Here is a 19,258-nt window from a genome sequence, read left to right on the forward strand (position 1 = left end):
TGATCCAGCCTCTCTATGTGATCAGCCTCCAGCACTGCCTTGCTTCTGTCACTGAAGTGCTTGAACCCCTTGATGGATAGGTGCTCTGACAGTCTCTGTTGCACCACTATCCATAATTGTTGGGCTTCTGTGCTTTGCAGCTTGAGTTTTCTTATGTCCTCTTTTACATGCTGGAACATCTGCCCTATCTGTTTCAGCCAATCTTGACTGGCTGCCATCTGGGTTCCAGGCTGCTGAAACTGTAAGCAGACCACCTCTCCAATTCACTCATTTTGCTTTTAGGCCTGCTAAGTTGCAGCAATCTTCTGCTTGATAAATAACTGTACTACCTGCTCCATTTCTGCAGCCATCTCTGCTTTTTTCATCTCCCTACAACCTCACTGTTAGACATGGAGCAATATCTGTTTCCTGCCAGTGCCTCACTTGGCCCATAGGCTCCCTCTCTCTCTCTCCTTCACAGACAACTATTCTGGCCATTGTACCAGTGTAGCACATTAGATTCCCAGGGCTGGCCCCTGGTGGCTTCTTGATCATGTCCCACTCTGCCCCACTCTCTAGAGTGCCTTTCCTTCTCATCTGCCACACCTTGATGTAGTAATAGTAGTAATGGGGAGGCTGCCCACTGGCTTTCACATGACCTCAGTTCAACTGAACCCCAGACTAGGGTTCCCCAGCACCCTACTGATTCTTACTAATCCCCAGGCTCCTTGCTGGGCCTTCATGGTTCAAGGCCCATCACTGGGCTTTTTTCTCTACGTGTACTGCTGCAGGGCACCTCAAGCCTTATGGGTTAATTGATTAGCTTCAGTCCTCCCCTACACCATGCCCCAAGCCTCGCAGGTGTTACCATAATGTTGTTCCCTTGTTAGAGCTTTGGCCTCCTCAGCCTCTACCCCTTTATTCTAGCTAGGCCTTCTAGCCTAGGTCCACTGTATTGGACCTGGCTTTGAGGCACCAGCTCTGCTTTGTCCCCTTTGGGCGATGGGTCCCTGGTCCCTGCCTGGCTCTCTGGCCTTACACTATACCCGCTCTGGGCTCTGTAGTCACTTGGGCCTTGAAGGGCCAAGGTGATTGCATGCCCCCTTGGCACTAATGGGGCCTCGGTATACTGCCCCTACAGTCCCAACCCAAATTGCTGGTATAAACTACAACATAAACAATAAGCCCCTGTGCATAAGAGGGGGCTCTTCCCTCTGCCTCTTTGAGAGGGAAAACTTTCCCTCACCCCTTGTGCTGGCACACCTCCCAGCCTGGGCTGCCTGGAACTCCTTGAGGGTCACTGTTCCTGGAGTCAGCAAAGCACTTGGTGTAGCATCCCTGGGTAGCTCCCCTGGGCATGAGCTCCTAACCCTGCATCTGGCAGTGTTAGATTGGCTTGCCAGCCGAAGCCCCAGGCTTATATCCTCCCAGGGCCCTGCCCCCTTCCAGTTAGCAGACTTCCTGGGCTGCCTGCAGGTATCTGCTAATTGGCTTAATTGCCCTGTAGCCATGACAACCTGCAGCAGCTGCCCCTTGCCTGGCTTGCAGTGCCTCCTTGCTGAGCTGCTTCTTCCTTAAAGGAACAGAGAGCCCTGGGGTCTCTGTTACAGAGGCTGCCTCACTCTTCCTGACAAAGTGGTGCAATTGGCTAGCTACCTCAGGTCTGTGCATGAATACATGGACCCTCGGAAACAAGCAGGAAGAACTGAAAGTCCTCACAGAATCAAGAAGCTATGACATGATTGGAATTACACATTTGGTGGAATAGCTTGCATGACTAGAGTACTGTCAAGGATGGGTACAAACTGTTCAGGAAGGATAGGTGGGGAGAAGAGGAGGAAGAGTACAGTTGTGCTGTATGTAAAAGAGCCATATGATTGCTCAGAGCTCCAATATGAAACTGGAGATAACCCCAAGTCTTTCAACAGGCTTAAGGTTATAGGGGAAAGCAACAAGGGGATGTCATGGTGAGTGTCTGCTATAGACTACCAGACCAGGAATAGGTGGGGCTTTCTTCAGACAGCAGACAGAAGTTTCCCGATCACAGGCTCTGGTTCTTATGAGGGACTTCAATCACCCTGACATCTGCTGGTAGGGCAATACAGCAGTGGTCAGGAAATCCAGGAAACTTTTGGAGAGCATTGGAGAAAACTTCTTGGTAAACGTGTTGGAGAGACCAACCACAGGCCATGCACTTCTTGACCTACTTCTCACAAACAGGGAAGAATTGGTATGGGATGTAGAAGTGGATGGCAACTTGGGCAGCAATGACCATGAGATGATTGAGTTCAGGAACCTGACAAATGGAAGAAAGAAGAGCAGCAGAGTATGGACCCAGGACTTCAGAAAAGCAGGCTTTGACTCCCCTCAGGAAACTGATGGGCAGGATCCCCTGAGAGGCCAGTCTGAGAAGGAGGAGTCCAGGAAAACTGGCTGTACTTTAAAAAAAACTTTACTGAGGGTGCAGGGACAAACCGTCCTGATGTGCAGGAAGAATAGCAAATAGGGCAGGTAACCAGCTTGGCTTAGCAAAGAACTCTTCAGTGAGCTCAAACAAAAAAAGGAAGCTTACAAGAAGTGGAAGCTTAGGCAGAAGACTAGGGAGGAATATAAAAATATTGCTCGGGCATGCAGGGATGAAATCAGGAAGGCCCAAGTGCAATTGGAGTTGCAGCTAGCAAGGGATATGATGTGTAACAAGAAGTGTTTCTACAAGTACGTTAGCAACAAGTGGAAGGCTAGGGAAAATGTGGGTTCCATACTGAATGGGGGAGACAAACTAGTGACAGATGATGAGGAAAAGGCTGAAGTACTCAATGCCTTTTTTTGCTCGATCTTCATAGACAAGGTCAGCTGTCAGACTACTGCACAGAGCAGCACAGTTACGGGAGGAGGTGAACATCCCTCAGTAATGAAGAAACAGGTTAGGGACATTTAGAAAAGCTAGGCATGTACAAGTCCATGGAGCTGGATGCAATTTATCTGAGGGTACTGAGGCAGTTGGCTCATGTGATCACAGAGCCACTGGCCATTATCTTTAAAAACTCACCAGGACCAAGAGAGATGCCTATTTTTAAAAAATGGAAAACGAAGGAGCTAGGGAACTATAGACCAGTCAGCCTCACCTCAGTTTCTAGAAAAATAATGAAGCAGGTCTCAAGTAATCCATTTCTAAGCACATGGAGGAGAAGAAAGTGATTAGGAACAATCAGCATGGACTCAAGTCATGCTTGTCCAACCTGATTGCCTTCTATGATGAGATGACAGGCTCTGTGGATGCAGGGAAAGCACTGGGCGTGATATATGTTGACTTTAGCAAGGCTTTTGATATGTTCCTCCACAGTATTCTTGCAAGGAAGCTAAGAAAGTATGGGTTGGATGAATGGACTGTAAGATGGATAGAAAGCTGGCTGGATTGTTAAGCTCAATGGGTAGTGGTCTGTGGCTTGAGGTCTAGTTGGTAGCTAATATTAAGTGGAATGCCCCAGGGGTTGGTCCTGGGGCTGATTTTGTTTAATCTTCATTAACAATCTGCAAGATGGGATGGATTGCATTCTAAGCAAGTTCATGGATGACTCCAAGCTGGGAGGAGTAGTAGATATGGAGGGTAGGGCTAGGATTAAGAGTGACTTAGAAAAATTAGAGGATTGGGCCAAAAGAAATCTTACAAAATTCAATAAAGGAAGTGCAAAGTCCTGCACTTAGGACAGAAGAATCCCATGCACCCATACTGGATTGGGGCCAACAGGCTAAGCAACAGCTCTGTAGAAAAGGACCCGGGGGTTACAGTGGACAATAAGCTGGATGAGTCAACAGTGTACCTTTGTTTCTGAGAAGGCTAAAGGCATACTGGGCTGCACTGTTAGGAGTATTGCCAGCAGATCAAGGAATCAAGGCCCCCGCCTCTGCACAAAGTATGTGGAGAAGTTGAGGAGATTCCATTGGAGGGCAACAAAAATGGTTAGGGGATTGAGGCACATGACTTATGAGAGAGGCTGAGGGAACTGGTCTTATTTAATCTGCAGAACAGAAAACTTAGGTGGGATTTGAGAGCAGCCTTTGACTACCTGAAGGGTGGTTCCAAAGAAGATAGACAGATGACAGAACAAGGAGCTAGTATGGGAGGTATCTCAAGTTGGAGTATGGGAGGTTTAGGTTGGATACTATAGATTTCATAGACATTATGGGCTGGAAGGGACCTCATGAGATCATCAGGTGCAACACCTCCCTTCCCCCAATAGGCGGGAAGTCAGCTGGGATCAAGTGACTCCAGCAAGAAATATATCCACTTGTTTTTTTGAAAGAGTCCAGAGTAGGTGCTTGCACCACCTCTGGGGTGAGTTTGTTCCAGACCCTGGACACATGTACCGTAGAGAACTTTTTTCTTATGTCTAGTCTAAATCGGCCTTCCTGGAGTTTATGTCTGTTTGACCTTGTTATCGCTTGGGGAGCTCTGGTGAACATTAGAAAAAACTTTCTTACCAGGAGGGTGGTGAAGCACTGGAATGGGTTACCCAGAGTGTACTCTCCATCCTTGGAGGTTTAGCTTGATTTGATAAAGCCCTGGCTGCAATGATCTACTCGGGGACGGTCCTGCACTGAGCAGGAGGTTGGACTAGATGATCTCCTGAGGTGCCTTCCAGCCCCTATTTTCTATGATTCTATAAGAAAACCAGATTCAGTAACACCTCTTGCAGTTAATAATTCATATTCCCAGGAAAAGCAACAGAAACCCAAATGATCCTCCTGGAGAACTGGCAATGCAAATGAGCTACACATGTTTTGGAGGCTTCATGAAACTTGTTACTGTATTGAACAGTGTATCAGTAAGTAGATTCTATATATAAAAATGTTTACATTTATTATAATTTTTCAGGTACAGAATCTTATTATTGGAGGTTTGCCTTGAATATGTTTCTAGGCCACTACTACAGCAGGGAAAATAAATCTGTGTGGCTTACCTACTTGCCCTCTGCTCCCTACCTCTCCCCCATGCCCAATTTCTTTCCCCTATAGCTCCTTCCTCCTCTCCTGACTGTCAGATCCTGCTCTTCCTAAGCACATGGAAGTAAGGGGCAAATTTGAAAACACTGATCTTGAAATAGACATAACTGTAGTAATTTGCATGTAGGCAAATTACTACAGGTATGCATAGACTTAGTTCATCCAGAATCAGTGCATCTTGCCTTTTTGAAACTGCTGCATGTTTTAGCACAGGTACTCCATAAACACACTTTTAAGCAGTGCTTTTTAATTTACTTACGTGTAAAATAAACCATGCATGACATTTCTTTAAAACTAACAGGTTCATGGTTTACCGTAAAGTTAAATGCAGAGTCAACAGCATTTCAAGCAATGGTGACTACACAGCTCAGGCCTACTCAATATTTATGTGTACTTGAGATACCCACCACTAAGCATCCATGTGCTAATTGGCCCCAAAGTCATGACTGGAAACAGGGAGTTCTTGTCTTGAGTCTTGGGATCCTCCAAAAATTTATATGCAGATGAGGCACAGGACAACCTGGCTTGGGTCCTCCTTGCATAATCATATGCAACAGGCTGAGAGAGGAGGTGACAGAAGGATTCTGGATGAATTGCTTGGGGCCCAGTTTGGTGATGCTTGCTAGATATTTAAGGCTCATGAAGAAACAGAACTCACTGGAAATGGGAAAGAAAGGTGCAGCTCAGTTGTGGGAATGAAGAAGTAGTAACAAAGTATGCAATGTAGTGGCTCACAATGACTTGAAAAAGAATGGGTGCTGAGGGGGAGTGCCCACGATGGGCACTACCCTCTGCTTTATTCAGACGGGCTGCTCTAACCTATCCTTTTGGTAGGTTCCCTGGCAGAGGAAATACTGTGACCACTAAGGCAACTTTCCTAGTCACTAGGGATAATTGCTTTTCTGAAATAGGGAAGTACCCACAGAGGTAATATATAATTAACCTCCCAAGTTCATTTCCTGTGGGAAGATCTTGACTTTATGCCCACTTTATGGAAATGGGAAACCCAAGGGCATCTGAACTCCAATTCTTCAGGGTTGGGCCTGCACATAGGATGTCTGCCAAATGATTTGGAAACATCTGAAGCCCCAGAGAGGGGTGGAGGATGTTTGCTGGTAGTAGGGCTACATATGGTTCTTGAATGACTCACATATTTTGAATTGATTTGGCTGATTTGGCTTGGAACATGAAAAATTTTACATTAAAAAAAAAATTCTGGTATGCTCCCATCAGCATCTCGGCCTCTTTGGCCATGATCAAATGTAGCATTTTGGGCATCAATGGGAGGGTACTGACTGGCTCTGTCCCCCCTCATGCCGGCCTGGCCTGGTGCCAGTTCCCTGTGGAATAAACACCTGACATTTTTTGTTGTTTTAAAAAAAAAAAACCCATAAAAACATCAGTTCCCATCAGCATTTTCTTAGCCTCTTGGGCCAAGATTAAATGATCAGGTGAAAACCTGATCAATACCCAAAGAAAAAAGATACGGATCAGAATGTAAGGAGTGGAATAGGTAAACCCAAAGTTCAAGACAATGGCAGTGGTGGCAAGCAACAGGAGCTGGAAAGTGAAATGAAGCACAGAAAAGAAAGACTAAAGACAGATGGAGAGTGGAAAAAAAGAGTAACAGAGAAGAAAGATGACTGAGAAGATGAGAGCAACAGCAGAAGTAGCAACAACTATAGAAGCAGAGGTAAAGGTGATGGAGAGAGGAACAGAGGAGAAAGGGAGAGTCATGAGTGACTCTAGGGCTCTTGGGGCTGGGCTTAAGGGGTCAGGGTCACGGTAGTTTTCTCCTTGGTCCTCCCAGTTATGGGTCACAGGTACAGAAGGGACAGATACATAGAAGAAGCAAACAGAAGACTCCGGTGCTAGTGCCACCATGCTAGCTTTGGCTTCTTCAACCACAGCACACTTCAGAGACCACAGCCTGTTGGGAAGACATGGCATCCATCTCATGTTGAAGGGGAAGGAGATTTTCTTGGCTAGAATGGTGGACCTCTTGGCTAGGGCTTTTAACTGAGATCAGTGGGGGATGGGCAGTCAATTACTGGTACAAGCCCAGAAAATGACAACCATGGAACCAGCAAACAAGGGAACAATAGGAAGTATACTCAGACATCAGCCAAAGGACAGGATTTTCTGCAGCACAGGAAGCCTAGGGCCTCCAATGGCAGGCGTAGTTGCCTGTTCAAAAACGTCAGGAGCATGGGGAAGAAGCAAGAGGAATTGGCCCTCCTGCTAACCAATGATCAATATGATCTCAGAGGGATAACGGAGACCTGGCGGGACTCCACCCATGATTGGGCCGCAGGTATAGAGGGTTACACCTTGCATAGCGGGGATCATGTTGGAAAGAAGGGTTGGGGAGTTGCTTTCTATGTGAAGGAGCAATATACCTCCCTAGAAGCAGAGACTGGCATTAAAGAATAGTGACTTGAGACCCTCTGGGTCGAGATATGGGGTAAGCACAGAGAAGCAGATTTGACTGTAGGAGTTTACTACCGACCTCCAAACCAGGAGGCAGAGCTAGATCAGGAATTCTCTAGAGAACTGGTAGAGGCTGCACACTCTCGGAGCACAATAGTCATAGGCAATTTGAACTACCCAGACGTTTCATGGGACGAGCGTTCAGTAAGATCTGATTGTTCTCAAAGCTTCCTCACTTGCATTGAAGAGCTATACCCGACTCAGGAAGTCTATGGGCCTACTGGGGTAAGGAACTCCTGGACTTGGTTCTGCCAAAGGGGACAAACTAGTGAGCAGCCTGTGGATAAAAGGGAAGCTAGGCGACAGTGACCATGAGATGGTCACCTTCTCCATCCACCATAAGATGGGGAAATCAGTCAATAGGGTAGAAATCCTTGATTTTAGGAAAGCTGACTTCTACAAGTTTAGGAGATTGGTTGGCAAGGCCTGCAGGACCATGGTATGGAAGACGGTTGTTCCTCAAGGATGTGATCCTTGGAGCACAAAGGAAATCCATTCCCTTTTGAAAGAAAGGCAGCAAAAGTGCTGGCAAACCCCCTTGGCTCAATAGGGAAGTTGTGGACCTCCTATAATTGAAAAGAAAAGCTTATAAGGGATGGAAGTCAGGAATTACTAGCATGGAGGACACAGCAATAGCCCACACCTTTAGGAAGTAGATTAGAAAAGCAAAGGTAGAAACCAAATTCAATTTGGCAACTGGAATCAAGGACAATAAAAAGTCCTTCTTTAGATATGTAGGAAGTCAGAAAATAAATAAGGAAAACATAGGACCCCTGCTAAATGCAATGGGACAGCTGATAACCGCCACTCAGGAGAAAACTGAACTCCTAAACAAATACTTTGCATCAGTATTCCACTAGTCCAAAGGTGCTAGCCTGCTTGACAGGATACATGATGATCAAGGATACATGATGATCACCTTCCCATAGTTGGCAAAGATCTTGTGGGAGAACATCTAGGGAGGCTGGATATCTACAAGTCAGCAGGACCAGATGAACTATACACGAGAGTGCTGAAAGAATAGGTCATGTGATGATGTTGGCCAATGCCAAAGCTATTTGAGGACTCATGGCACTCAGGAGAGGTACCAGAAGACTGGAAGAAGGCCAGTGTGGTGCCTATCTTCAAGAAAGGGAGAAAGGAGGACCCAGGGAATTACAAGCCAGTCAGTTTCACCTCAATTCTTGGGGGAAAAAAAAATATCAGTCAGAGAATCCATTATTGATGGGTTAACTGAAGGCAGTATTCTAAATGACAGCCAACATGGCTTCATTGCAGGCAGGTTTTGCCTGACCAACCTCATTTTCTTCTACGATCAGGTAACTCACCACCTGGATAAGGGAAATGAGGCTGATGTCATATACCTAGATTTCAAAAAGGCTTTTGACTTAGGCCATGTGTAGACGAAACGAGGGGCATGTGTGCACAACACTTTAAAGTGGGTTAAAGACTTTTGCACCACTTTAATGGTGTTGGTGTTAGCATGTGTCAGTGGCGTATTGCACAGTAATTTCAGCTGCTGTAGCAAATTTGGTGGCATAATGCACCTTAAATGACTTGGGGTGCAGCAAATTAAAACTCTTCCAAGGAGTTTTAGTTTGCTGCCCTATAGCCACAGACTGAAGCACCAGGCTCTGTGCAGCTCAGGGGCTCTGCAGAAAGCCCATGCAGGCAGCCTGACAGTAGCCTGGGAAGGCAGGCTCTGCCCAAGAAAAAAGCAGCAAGCCTGATTTTCCCTGCCACCCCTGAGCTGCCTGCCTGAGCTGCACAGGGGCCTGGTGCTTCTCTCCATGGCTGCGATGCCCCCTGGGACTGTCTGAGCTGGGTGCCTACAAGCAGGTGCTGTATGGTGAGGGCCACCGCTGCCATGGAGGGAAGAATCAGCCTCTCCCACAGTCCAGGGACTACTCTACCTGCTGGCAGCTCACCCTCCCCTCCCTGCTGGAGAGGCAGTCAAGTTCAGGTGTGTGCAACACAGGGGTTTAAAGGGCCCTAAATTGAAGCAGTGTTTTTAAAAACCCACTGCTTCAATTTAGGGCCCCGGTTTCATCTACACATGCCCTTAGTCTCCCACAATGTCCTCATGGTGAAACTGGGAAAAAGAAGCCTTAATTACTTTATGGTCCAGTGGCTAGGTAACTGGCTCTGAAGCAGGACCCAGAGAGTATTAATAGATGGAATGGAGTCAATATGGCGAAAGGTGACCAGTGGTGTTCCTCAGGGTTCAGTACTTAAAGCAGTGCTTTTCAACATGTTCATCAATTATTTGGATTTGGGTGTTAAAAGCAGACTGACAAAGTTTGCGGATGACACCAAATTATGGGGAAGTATGGTCACACTTGAGGATAGGCTGGGGATACAGGCCCACCTGGACAGGCTTGTAAGATGGGCAGATCAAAACCTGGTGATGTTTAATATGGAGAAATGTAATGTGCTCCATCTGGGGAGAAAAAATCTGCAATACACTTAAAGGCTTGGCAGTGCTACACTTGCCAGAACCACAGATAAGAGAGATCTGGGGGTCATGATAGACCACAGAATGAACACAGGCCACCGATGTGATGCTGTAGCTGGCAGAGTGAACAAAACACTGGCATGCATCTACCGATGCATCTCAAGCAAGACTAAGGATGTCATCCTCCCATTCTACTCGGCCTTGGTGAGACCGCAGCTGGAGTGCTGTGTCCAGTTCTGGGTGCTGCACTTAAGGAAGGATGCGGAGAAGCTTGAGAGAGTCCAAAGTAGGGCCACACACATGATTCGAGGTCTGGAGAGCAGGTCATACAAGGAGAGGCTGAAAGACATGGGACTGTTCAGCCTGGAGGAAAGAAGACTTAGAGGGGACTTGGTGGCAGCCTACTGGTATATAAGGGGCATAAATGAGGGCCTGGGGGAGCATCTGTTCACCAAGGCACCCCAGGGGAAGACAAGAACCAGTGGCCACAAACTGCTCAAAGATCACTTCAGATTGGACACAAAGAGAAATTTCTTTATGATTCAAGTGCCTAGGGTCTGGAACAGACTCCCCACAGAGGTAGTATAACCATGTACCCTCGAGATCTTTAAAAAACATCTTGACATGGACCTTGCTGGGGTCATCTGATCCCATCAGTCTTTCCTGCTCAAGTACAGGGGGGGGAAGGGGGGGCAGCTGGACCCAATGATCTTGTGAGGTCCCTTCCAGCCTCTAACATCTATGAATTTAAGTTCCCGTGAGCAAGGACATCAAAATCCAGTCTTCAGGCTTGGCCAGTGGAAAACTTGTATATTGGGATAATTATGCCAGTACAGCAGACATTATGGACATAAAGTTACCCTGTTCTTATTGTTGGCTTCCTTTCTTGTATGGTAAACTAAACTGAACCAATCAAAACACATTTAGACCAGCAGAACTGCATCTCCACTGATGACTGGACCACGGGTATAGAGGGCTATACCCTGTACAGGAGGGATTGTGTAGACAAAAGGGGCGGGGGTGTAGCTCTCTATGTCAAGGAAAGCTACATGTCCCTGCAAGCTGATGTTGGCGACCAGCATGGACAGCTAGAGACCCTCTGGGTAAAAATTCGTGGGAAAAACGGCACAAGGGACACAACGGTGGGAGTCTACTACAGACCTCCCACTCAAAGTCCTCAGCTTGACTAGGAGTTCGCCCGGGAACTGGCTGAGGCCACTTGCTCCAGGACCTTGGTTGTCATGGGTGACTTCAATTACCTGGACATCTCCTGGGAAGATCACTCAGCAAAATCCGAGCAGTTGCAAAGCTTTCTCTCATGCGTGGATGACCTCTACCTGACTCAAGAAGTCTATGGGCCAACGAGAGGCAAAGCGCTGCTCGACCTGGTACTGGCTACGGGGGACAACCTAATCGGCAACCTAGTGATCGATGGGAAGCCGGGTGACAGCGACCACAAGCTGATCACCTTCACCATCCGCCATAAAGCTGGCAAGTCAGTCAGCAACACAGAAGTCCTTGACTTCAGGAAAGCCAGCTTTGACAAGCTCAAGAGGCTTGTCAGTCAGGCCCTCAGGGACCATGACCCCAGGGAGATGGGAGTTCAAGAAGAGTGGTTGCTTCTCAAGGAAGCGATCCTCAATGCACAAGCAAAATCTATTCCAACACGGAGGAAAGGCAGCAAGAAGGCACAGCAGCCCTCCTGGCTCTCCAGGGACCTAGCGGACCTCCTGTGGCTAAAAATGAAAGCCTACAAAGGATGGAGGACGGGATTCACCACCAAGGAGGATTATTCTGTGCTGGTCTGGTCCTGCAGGGAGCAAACCAGGAAAGCCAAGGCTGCAACTGAACTCCAACTAGCTTCAAGCATCAAGGACAACAAAAAGTCCTTTTTCAGATATGTGGGGAGCCGGAGGAAAAGCAAGGGCAATGTTGGACCCCTGCTAAACCAGATGGGGCAACTGACAACTGACGCCCAGGAAAAAGCCAACCTATTAATTAGGTACTTTGCGCCTGTCTTTCATCAGTCACACGGGATGCCCATGCCTGCTATGGGACAGGGAGATCCGGGTGATGGGGAACCCCTACCCTCCATAAATGCTGACCTTGTGAAGGAACACCTTGAGAAGCTGGATACCTTCAAGCCAGCCGGCCCTAACAATCTGCACCCCAGGGTACTCAAGGAGCTGGCGAGCGTCATAGCCCAGCCCCGGCACGGATCTTTGAAAACTCCTGGTGCTCTGGTGTAGTGCCTGAAGACTGGAAGAAGGCCAATGTGGTGCCGATCTTCAAAAAAGGGAGGAGAGTGGATCCGGCTAACTACAGGCCCATTAGCCTGACTTCTATCCTGGGGAAGATCCTAGAAAAGTTTAAGGAGCCCATCCTTGAGGGACTGGCCCTGGCTAACATTCTAAGGGATAGCTGGCACGGGTTTGTTGCCGGTAGGTCTTGTTTGACCAATTTCATTTCCTTCTATGACCAGGTGACCTATCACCTGGACAAGGGAGAAGAGATTGATGTCATATATCTTGACTTCAAAAAAGCCTTTGATCTGGTATCCCATGATCACCTCTTGGCCAAACTGCCCAGTTGTGGCCTTGGCTCCACCATGATCCGCTGGCTGGGAAACTGGCTCCGTGGTCAGACCCAGAGGGTTGTAATTGATGGCAGTCACTCATCATGGTGCCCTGTGACAAGTGGGGTCCCTCTAGGCTCTGTCCTGGGACCCATCCTGTTCAACATCTTCATTAATGATGTGGACATTGGAGTCAGGAGTGGACTGGCCAAGTTCGCCGATGACACCAAACTTTGGGGCAAAGCATCCACGCCAGAAGATAGGTGGGTCATCCAGGCTGACCTGGACAAGCTCAGCAAATGGGCGGACGAGAACCTGATGGTGTTTAACACCGAAAAATGCAAGGTTCTCCACCTTGGGAGGAAAAACCTGCAGCTTCCTTATAGGCTCGGCAGTGCTACGTTGGATAGCACTACAGAAGAAAGAGACTTGGGGGGTCGTCATTGACCACCAGACGAACATGAGCCTTCAATGTGATGCTGCGGCTAGTAAAGTGGCCAAAACGCTGGCTTGCATCCATAGATGCTTCTCGAGCGAATCCCAGGACGTCATTCTCCCTTTGTACTCGGCCTTGGTGAGGCCACAGCTGGAGTACTGCGTCCAGTTTTGCGCTCCACAATTCAAAAAGGATGTGGAGAAGCTTGAGAGAGTCCAGAGGAGAGCCACGCACATGATCAGAGGTCAGGAAAACAGATCTTATGACGACAGGTTGAGAGCCATGGGGCTCTTTAGCCTGGAAAAGCGCAGGCTCAGGGGTGATCTGATGGCCACCTATAAGTTTATCAGGGGTGACCACCAGGATCTGGGGGAACGTCTGTTCACCAGAGCGCCCCAAGGGATGACAAGGTCGAACGGTCACAAACTCCTGCAAGACCGTTTCAGGCTGGACATAAGGAAGAATTTCTTTACTGTCTGAGCCCCCAAGGTCTGGAACAGTCTGCCAGCGGAGGTGGTTCAAGCACCTACATTGAACACCTTCAAGAGTAAATTGGATGCTTATCTTGCTGGGATCCTGTGACCCCAGCTGACTTGCTGCCCTTTGGGCAGGGGGTTGGACTCGATGATCTCCCGAGGTCCCTTCCAGCCCTAATGTCTATGAAATCTATGAAATCTATGAAAATCTGTGTTGCAGTGTAGTTAAAGTGATACAACTTCCTCATGTAGACCTGGCCTCAGCATCTGTTAGCATTTTTTTAACCTAATCTTCCATGTCTAAACATCCCTTGAGTGGCTAAAAGGAAAGGCAGCTGTATCTTGAACAAGTCCCTTGGGGCCCACTTCTTTTTTTTTAACATTGAACTACCCCCATTTGAGTAGGTACTATTGATTATAAGAGTGACAGAATCAGAGTCTTAATCTGTTTTCCCCATCCATATGATGGGTATAATACTCTCTTCATAAAAGTTTTCTGGATTTAATTTATCTTGGTAAAATACGTTGCATATCAACATCTGTACTCAGTGACACGTGGGTAAATTTGATTAAATTACAAGGATGACAACTGACAACAGATCTGTTTTAATCATTGCCGATATTATGTCTTCAAAGTCTCAAGGCATTAGAACAGTTCCAAGTGCGTAAAAACCCACGCAGTAACCCACCCCCATGAGAAAATATTACTTCCTGTCATTGCTCTGCAGTGCAGTTACTCAACTGCACTCGTTAACTGTGCACATTCCTGATGACATCATCTATTCTGCTAGCACACAGACTAAGACATAAACAAAGAGAGAGCCATGGACATTTCTGATGCATTAAGGAACACGGCAAAATACAATAAGGCAAAGTCAGTAGGGAAAGACATTTTATCATCAACCCGGTAAAGGTCTATTGCAGCCAATGAAGAATAAACAAAATAAGTCAAAGTGATAAAAAGGACTTGACTACCCCATAAATCTTACTGTCAGGCTTAACTACCAAGTCTTATCTGATGACTAATTCACATAAATCTCCAGATTAACTGTAATCAGATAAGATAAACAAGATCTGTACAGTACCTTGAGAAAAATTGGACTGCGGTCTCCACTAATTGATTGAGAATATCTGAAAGAAAGTATTTTTCTGTTTGCATGGAAAGGTTGTCTTCAATGCAGTTTGAATCCTGGACCTGGCCTTAGGTTTTAAAACCACAGTTTTACATTTGATTCACAAAGCAAGGAGGAGGACTTTTGTTTTGAGAATATTGTTCTTCATGCTTTCTTTTTAAAATGCTGGACTATTCCTAAGCCTGTCTTCAGACAAAAGGCTGCTCAAATTTAGGCAATAAAACCACATCCAAAAACAAAGCAGAAAAAACAGCTCTGATTTGCAGGAACAGTCATAGCTGACTGCTCTGGGATCGTCTTCAGAATTACCTCATTATTTATTCTTGGTGCAGTCCACAAATTAAACAAACAGTTTCTATATATATATATAATGGGGATGGGCTTAGCCTACTTTATCAGGGGTCATTTTCATAGAGGCACTGAAACTGCACAGGCTCAAATTACCCTTCTCAGCAGATACTTGCTTGTGCGTGAGAGATATTATAAACTATCTAGCAAAGCAAAAGGAGCAAAGATGGATGAACAAAGGCAAGTCAAGGCTTTCCACTGGATATGAGTCAGAACATGTCTGTTTGGGCCAGTGGTGCCTATAGTTTTGGACTTCCAGCTAAAACCACTTGAATTATTTCAGACTAGGAGGAGACGTAGAGGTGGGATGGGGACAGTGTCTATTAATTACATTCACTTTGAATGTCTATTGCACTGTGTCTGAGAACCTCAAAGCTCTTTATAAACATTAAGCTGTACAAGCTTCCCTGAAAGGTAAGCTGTGTGGCTATACAGAAAAAAGAAAATCCTTATGATTTACTCATCATTGACTCAAAATAGTTCTGTGTCAGTTAATAGCATGCTTATTATTTACAACATCGGGGATAAATACTAAAGTCTGCAACAATGTGAGGCTGTCAAATCACATACAGAAATCACTGAAAAACTGAACTCACCTTAGATTTCCGTCAAATAGCACATGCTGTGCTTGGAATCAAATTTGAAAACCTCTTGAAGACTCCAGTTAGTACAGAATGCTTCCCTAAATAGGAGCCCCTGCTTTGCTGGGTTAGTCCAAGGACACACCATGTGATTTCATTTGCTTCTCCAGAATAAAGCGGTTTGTTTGTTGTATGATTCCTAGGTGGTTTGAAACTTCTCAGCTACCTTGGTACCCAAGGAAGTGTTTTTCTGTCTTGAGAGTCGAGATCAGTTTGGGATACGTATGTCAACAGTTCCTCAATATAAATTTTGCACACTTCTGGCAGGATACTTCCTGGAGGATATCAACTCTAAACTTTATTTATTCTGGTAGTATAACTGAAGTGGGGGGAGAGGCAGGCTGAGCAGGAGAACAAAAATAGCTGCTAGAGTGCAGCAGCCGTTGCTGTTCTATTTGATTGTGAACCCCTCCCCTCTCCCCCTCCCCCCCCCCACATATATTGGGAGCCAAACTAAGGGGGAGGAAAGGGATGGGGGGGAGTGGGACACTGCTCCCATTGCATGATAAAGTATTCTGCTGGACTACTGCTTAACTTCTCAATGAAGCACAGTGAACATCTCCAGGACCTGCCCTATTCAGATACCAAGCTTAACATATTGAACTTGGCTTGTTAATTGGAAATAAAGTGTTGTATCACTATTCTCCCAAGACCACACATGCAGCATTAAAATGAGCCGTCTCACCACAGACTGAAGATCATGTTATAAACTGTCTTTTGTTGCATGTTTTTATGCAAGTGAAATGGTATTTTAAATGTCAGCACTGATTAACAGACATTTGAGTTAGCAGCCTTTGAAAGGGATTGGGCGAGTTGCACCTCACAGCTATTGCTTCAAGTTCTGAAAACACAGGCTTTCCACCTAACTCGGGCTCAAAAACGTGAACCACGAGAGAGGTATCTTAACAACAAGAACAACTGGAGTTTCTTTTTATGCAAGCTGTTTCTGGAGAAAAAAAAGAATATGGCACACCTTAGCAGTGCTGCTATTCTGTGTATACCACAGCATGCTGGCCTAGTCAGAACCCCGATATAAATGACTGTGCAACTTCACAGTTAAATAAATCTTAAAGCTGGCACCAAAAGTCAATTTCATCCTATTATATTGTTATAAAGTGTTAAATGCGAAATAAAGTCTAAACTGCATACATGCTAGCAGAGTGCACGTTTACAACGACGTTACCTGTGCTTGATAAGCACAGAACTTTGTTAGGCATGGAAGAATGTTTTGAAGGTTTATTTCCTGGGCTGTAATTATTTTATATGAACACTTGATTATAATTCCGTTTCATCTAAACTTAGTCTGGTTCCAGTCTAATTAAAAAGAAAAAAAAATTGCGAGTACAGTCTGCAAGAACTGCCAACCTGCTGCTTTTCCGTGCTTGTCAGTTTTCCCATTTTGATTTGCCTCAGCTCTACAGAGTGAGTGAAAATGCAGTATATAGTGTGTTTTATTTAAGCTTGTGTCAGATACTGGAGGTAGGTCTATCAAAGCTAATTTTGAAAGGATCAGAATCAATTTTGTGAGTGCTTTTGTGGATGAAGTTTGCCAAATTTATAAACACGATGGCTAATTGGCTGCTTACATACAGACTTATAATGCTGTTTATATAACACTGGAACAGTGTCTGCACATGAAAAAAGGAGACTTTGACAGCACCCTGCCTCCACAATTCTTTTTAAGACACTTTTAAGATTTTCTGACAGAACCTACATGCTAGTGTTAGACACTGAAGCCAGTTGCTTTCGCTTCATTTTAAACACGTCAGTAAATGGGTGAAAACCAGTACACAAGAGATAACAGCAGTGGCAGCAAAGTGATCAGACAGAAGATAGGCCTTGAGAGGGACAGGAAAAAACTGGAATTAAAACATGGCAAAATAAGAGAAAGAATGATATCCCGAAGAGTTAAGGAAGAACATAAGTGGACACAAGGAAAAGAGTCTGAGAAGGCATAAAATATTACTTCATTTAGGGTTAAATGATGTCCCAGGTATGTGACACACAAGCCTCCAGTGCAGCTGCACATTCTTGTTACTGTAGATCCTTGTAACATTCCATTCATCTGAGTGGACAGTCTGTGGAGGACAGCTGGCAGAATATATACGTGTCCCATCAGGGAAAACGCAAAGGGCCTAATTGGCTATCAAGTAGAGCTAAGCAAATAATTCAGAATAATTACTCTTATTTTGGGGGGGCGGTGTAAAAGGCAAACAAAAACGATGCAGTGTTTTCAAAGTTAGTCATAATTTGCCTATTTCTTTAGCGCACAATTTTTTGGTTTGCAAATCGCTGAGATTTTATTGTATAGTTGAGATCCTTTTCCCCCAAAAATGTGATACAGAAGGGCCCTTTCTCTATTTCTGTTTCCCCATAAACAGGCATATGCCTGGAGAAGCACAAACTAGAATTATACAATTAAATACCTAAAACTGAAATTCATTTTTCTGTTCACTTGTCCAATTCTCTAGGACTGTAGCATGTGCTTAAACGCTTGGTGCCTTGAGATTTAAGGAGTCAGAAAGTAACTGACATTACAGTAATTGGGAGGTTGGAATTTGAGGAATTGTGCTTTTTTGTTACATTTTCTTTTGAAAGGGGATGTTGCAGGGCACTTGCAATTGAAAAATAGCGAGCTACAATATAAGTTAGAGAAGACCTGTGTCATGGGGTGGGGTCTCTAGAGACTGTCATGATGCCCCTAAGGCCCTGTGACTGTGCCAGCTGCACCCTGCAGGCACCTTCTAGTCTCGCCTGCCATGCTTTATTGGTCAGGATAGTAGATAGGGAGGCTGCCCTCAAGTTGCTATGAAGTCATGGTGCTGATGGATCCCACTAAACCCTGAGGGGTTTTAGACCCCTTGCTGGTTCCCCTTCTAAGCAGGTGCCTTGCAAGACACCCCAAGCCTTAAGGGCTAGATGTGTGGCTCCAAAACCGCCCCTTTACCACGCCTCATGCCTCGCAGATGGTATTTATACGTTGTTTCCTGTGATGAGGCCTCAGTTTAATTCGGCCTCTTGTCATTGGACCCTTAGCCTCAGTAACTGCACCCTCTGGCCCTGGGGTCTCCTCACCCCGTTACTGTGTCCTCTGGTGCTGAGGCTCTGCACCAGTAGTGTGCCCCAATGAGGTTTCCTTCTCCCCAATAGCCTCAGCCCAGTTCACTGGATTAAACAACAAAAAAAAATATGAGCCCTTGGGCTATAACCTAACAATAATACTATCAATGACACTGGAAGCCACACTCTGCACCTTTAAGAGGGCCAGTTTCTCCCTCAGCCATGTGTACCTCCCATCCCCAAGCACTTTTGGAGCTCCTAGAGCCTGTTTGTCTTACCCACAGCTGGACAGGCAGCCAAGCATCTCCACGGAGCTTTTATGCATAAACTCCTTCCCCCCTGGCTGCTGCCAGAGAACTGACCACCTCCACCCCTGGGGCTTATATGTGCCCAGGCCCGTTTCCTTCTGGTCAGCTGACTGGATGCAGGTGCAGGCTAATTCCCTCATTAGCCTGCTGCCACAGCAACCTGCACCTGTGGGGTTTCTGCCTGGCTCCAAGGGCCCTCTCTAGGCAGTTTGGAGCAGGCACACCTTAGTGCCCTGTGACAACCTGTCCATTTCTCCTTGATCAGGAGGCTAGAAGGGGGTATTATGCCCCAGAGCATGTGGAAAAAGGCATGACATTCAGTAACAGAAGATCCTACAAGAGAAATATCAACT

General features: G+C 46.0%; 1 protein-coding gene across 1 annotated transcript in view; it reads right to left on the bottom strand.

The window, feature by feature from the left end:
- Positions 1-14,806, bottom strand: part of MRTFB (myocardin related transcription factor B) — a 220,742-nt gene extending 205,936 nt beyond the window's left edge. Inside the window, exon 1 of the mRNA XM_090023893.1 lies at positions 14,501-14,806. The gene's annotated coding sequence lies outside the window, so the exon portion shown is untranslated. The remainder of the gene's footprint in view (positions 1-14,500) is intronic.
- Between the last annotated feature and the right edge of the window lie 4,452 nt (positions 14,807-19,258).

This window comes from Crocodylus siamensis, chromosome 12 (assembly GCF_052110815.1).
Source record: "Crocodylus siamensis isolate JL-2025a chromosome 12, ASM5211081v1, whole genome shotgun sequence".
Taxonomy (NCBI): domain Eukaryota; kingdom Metazoa; phylum Chordata; order Crocodylia; family Crocodylidae; genus Crocodylus; species Crocodylus siamensis.